Source organism: Vespa mandarinia, chromosome 2 (assembly GCF_050613455.1).
Source record: "Vespa mandarinia isolate Hongniang chromosome 2, ASM5061345v1, whole genome shotgun sequence".
NCBI classification, from domain to species: Eukaryota; Metazoa; Arthropoda; class Insecta; order Hymenoptera; family Vespidae; genus Vespa; species Vespa mandarinia.
Window position 1 is genome coordinate 15774995 of NC_140811.1, and position 5006 is coordinate 15780000.

Below are 5006 nucleotides of genomic sequence, written 5' to 3' on the forward strand. Positions count from 1 at the left end.
GACGAATATTGAATTTTTATTACGATATACATACATACATACGCACCGTTTGATCGATGGATCAATTGATTCTTAAGGAGACCAGATTCCTCTAAAAATGTGCTTACGTTCAGTGTGCAAGAAACTCCCCTGGACAAAAACGCATCGTACGTTTCAGGATTTCACGTAATTTTGGGTTTCACCCGTAAATGGTATCGCGTTTCTTACGACGTTGGATTGGCGCATTGTCAATGGTAGGCCACCTAAGGATCAAGGGTGCCAGTCAGGATCCCTTTCATCCTTCTTCCTTCGGGGCAGCACGCGCGCTTTGCCCTCTATAAAGGAGTTTTTTTTCTTTTTTTTTTTTTTTTTTTTTTTTTTTACTGGAAAGACAAAAAACAAGGAACGCCAAAGCGAAAGCGGAAAAGGGGAAGTTTACACCCCTCTCGGTACTCCCTCTTTCCCTCTTCTTTTCTCCTTTCGCTTTTAGAGACGCGTGGCGTGCACACGACGCCATTATTTTTCTTCTTCTCTTTTGGACACCGCGAGGAAAGAAATTTACGGGGGACTCGTTGCGGTGGATTTTCCAAAATTCGTTACCATCGTGGAAACTGTTCTTCTTTCTCTCTCTCGTTATAGCCACTTAAAGATCTCCCTTCGATCTCTGGGGAGTACTTAGATATATGTATGTATGTATGTATGTATGCATGTATATCCTTTCGAGTACTTCAACGGAACACCTGTTTCTAATTTTATTGTTATTTGCTTTCGCAAAGATACTTTAAAATCTATCGAAGTTTTCAAAATAGAATTTCTAAAGTGTAGGTATATATTCATTTTTTTTTTAAAGCTTTTGTGACAAACGAAAAATTAAAGATATATTTATATAGATACATACATAAATATATTGATAATTGAAATTCGTCATTATTTAATAATTAAAAAAATATCTCTGTTTAATGTATTACCATTGAAGTTTATTAATTATTATTGACATAGTTTACAGCTACGATTATTAAAAGCCATATATTAAAATGTAATCACGATCGAATTCGTAAATATTTACCCATTTTCGTCGCTACTACTTCAGGTAGTTGCGTGCGTGGTCTAAAAACCCTCGAGTTTTATGGATTCTGACCCCAAAAACGGTTCTTGCCCTGCATGCATCCAAAAGAAAAACGCACGATTGTGTCCCCTTCGCCGCGTGCAGCTAGACATTCTTGACATGTTGGCACAGTTCTTGACAAAGGAAGCAATGCGGTGGGAGTAAACTTATATGCCTGCACCGCTATGTAACAAACAAAAAGTGGTGGATCCCTTCGGATCGCTTATACCGTATCCAAAATCCGCCTACTTTTTTTTTTCCTCCCCCCTTTCTTTCCTTCCGTTAGAAATATATTGAATTGCGAAATACTTCTTTACCTATGATCAATTTTTAAGAAAATAATATACGTCCTTAAAGAAGATATGCTGAATTTAAAGGTACCTTTTTTACTTTTGAATATATTACGACTTACCCTTTGTTGAACGCTTTGATCGACAATATCTCTGAAAACGTTTTATCGATAATTCTCACGTTAACATCTTTTCCGATATTCGGAAAAATGGAAATTTATGCAATGAAATTATACCGAGGAAAGAACCGGTTTTACATTGGCACTTTCAGAGACATCGATGCATCCAGTTAGGTTCGACTCGCTACATCTGCCACGTGCCCCCACATTACGGCATAATGTGTCACTGTGTCAGCTCTCTCTCTCTCTCTCTCTCTCTCTCTCTCTCTCTTTCTCTCTCATTTTCTCTTCCCCTATTTCTCTCTTCAACGATGTAGTGATGCTTGCAGCAGCCTCTTCACCTATACGAGCACGAGCGTGCCCGTAGAAATCCTAGATTTTGGAAATTCGATGAATTGAATGGTGGTGCGGCTGAATGCAAGTCGTATGTTAGTCCTACATGAGAGAGAAAGGGAGGAAGGAAGGGGGAGAGAGAGAGAGAGAGAGAGAGAAGAAGAGAGAAAAAGTAGGGAGGGAATGGGTGGTTTTTCAGTATCCAACTATGCTGCTGGTCTTTCCTCTCTCTCTCTCTCTCTCGTTCTATCCACCCCTCTTATATTCTTCGATAGTCTCCTTTCTCGTTTTCCTGCGGCACTGTAGCGACGCAAGATGCAACTTGGGATGAGTCGTGAAAATATCAAAACTTTTTGTCATCCACGAGACTTTTTTCGTTATTCTCCTTCTCTTTTGGTCCTTCAGGGAATAATAAACTCACAATGGTCTTATTGATGATTTTTGAAAAAAAAAAAAAAAAAAAAAAAAAAAGAAAAAAAAAGAAAAAAAAATAAAATCGATTCATCGATCGAATATCGTCGTTATTTTTTTAATAATATATTTACATAGTATAATTTGTAAATTATTATGAAAAAAAAGAAAAAAAAAGGAAAAAGAAATAAAAGAATAAAAAAAAAAAAAAATAACTATCGTTTAAGGTTAAGGCGTCTTGAAATGATTAGGCTTCTGAAACGATTAAACAGTGAGTTTTAATAATAAAAATAGTTCGACAGACCAGTCAACTCGATGAAACATTTACTAACTTAATTACATGTGTGGAAATCAGGGCGATAAATCACGAATAAACGATTTATAATACAAAGGATGTTCTTTTATCTTTTTCCTTCGAACTGTATATTCACAATAGGAATGGGTTATTCGTTCCTGTTTTTGTTGTTGTTGTTGTTATTGTTGTTGCTTTTTTTTTTTGGCAGCGACGCAGTGACAATATTAATATTATATAATCGATACCTTCGATACTTAAATTATTTAGAAAAACTGTCTATATCATATTTGTACGAATAAAATTTCATTTATAATTCCACTTCTCGCTTCTTATGCTTCCTTCTTTTTTTTCTTTTTTTTTTCTTTTTTTTTTTTTTTTATTATTATTTCTTTATCTCTTATTTTATAGGAATACTATTCAAAATCAGTCTTGTGGTTGAGATATATTAGGTGTCTGGTGAGGTAGTGTCAGTTTCATAGTATACATTCAGTGCCACTCGATTTCTTATTCGTATCTTTTGTACATCTTTTCATAATTTTTCTTTCATATTTAGCCAACAATGATCTCTATAATCGTGTCCTTTTCTTTTTTTTTTTTCTTCTTTTTTTTTTCTCATTAATTTTACATAGAAAAAACAGACGACAGACAAATAATAAAACAATATTGTTTAACATGATAATGAAAAATCTACAAAGTTCTCATAAACTTTATTATGCTTATGAAACGACAATAATTCCTTCGAGTGGCATTCTACGCATATTAAGTAGCGAGAATGTCTTCGAGTATTTTTACGGTGTGGCATTACTATTTTAATTAGAGGCATAAGGTCTGAATTTGTACCGTGCGTCGACACGCGCTACAAAGATTCGAACATGTGCGAGCACGCGAAGATAAATGAAATTAATTTATTAATTTTGATGTAGGGCAAGAAAATCATTGATTTTCGATTTACTCTCAGATGTTCGAATCTAATGTAATACGCGTAATATCGTCGTGCATACGATTATCCTTTGGATTGGCTGTACAAAATTATAACTATGTATAGTTATACATATGTATATGTATATGTATATATATATATATAAATACATACATACGTATATATATATACATATAGATACAATAAAGTTTACATTGTAGGTATGTAATCAAATATTTCAGAGTGACTGGGATTGTGATACGGAATTAATTTATTAATTAATTATTTCGTCCATTCTTATTGCTCGAAGAGACAGATTTAAAAGTTTTTTGATCGATGTAAATGGCATATCCAATGTCAATCCGTTCGTTACAATCCCAGTTCTAACACATACATTGTAACGGTATAATATTATAAGCTATTTGACACAAATAGATATTAATACTTATATGTAATTTCGTTGCTCTCATTAAAATGAGAGCAAAAATGACAACAACGATAATAACTAATTATTATGACAAGTGTTGGACAAGCAACGATATTTTTTCTCTCTTTTTTTCATTTCTGTTCCTAAATACAATGTGTACTGGACGTGTATGTAATATGTGTGTGTGTGTGTGTGTGTATTTGTATATATATGTGTATATATATGTGTATATTTATATATATATATATAGATCCATATATATATGTATTCATATATATATATATATATATATATATATATATATATATATATATATATATATGTATCTTCCGCGCGTTTATGTCATTAATTTTGCTTTAAACTTCATCAGGCTTCTCTGGTCTGTTTTTACATAAAGAAAAAATATAAAACAATTGACACGGTATTTTTTTACCCGAGTCGACAGGAACGTAATCTACCAGTATTTTATTCTTTCTGATATGGAACTAACGACCATTAATTAGGAATTTATTTCTCAAGATACCGATAAACTCAACCGTGAAGTAGAGTCATAGTTTCGGTAAATAGGAACGGAATTAGCACACTGCGAAAGAAAGCGTATCTTTCTTTATATCATATTAAACTTCTTCGCATTCGAATCATTTCAAGAACTGTTTTATTTGCAAATAAAAAATAAAAAAAAAAAAAAAAAAAAAAAAAAAAAAGAAGAAGAACTAAGTGTTGTCCACTTTGAATATCAAACGTTTCCAGGAATGATTACTTTAATAATATTATCACGCGTGCGATAATTGTTATAAACGTCCGATTAAATAGATAATAGAGAGCGTATCGTAATGAAAATTAAAATTAATATACTAATCGAGGACTTTGCATGTCTTGAAATAATAGAATTGAATTGAATTAAATCAAGCGATATTTTTAATATTGATTATATATAAAGTAAAATAAAATAAAAAATAATAATAAAAAGAAAAGTCCATAAATATAAATTTTTTCCTTTATCTAAGAGAGCACAAATCTAAGCGTATTCCAAGCGTATATATCTTTATAATATAATTCACGATCACATTTTCCTAAATATCTTTTCGTCTTTGTTTATTAATATATAACAAGTATTGCAACGTCAAG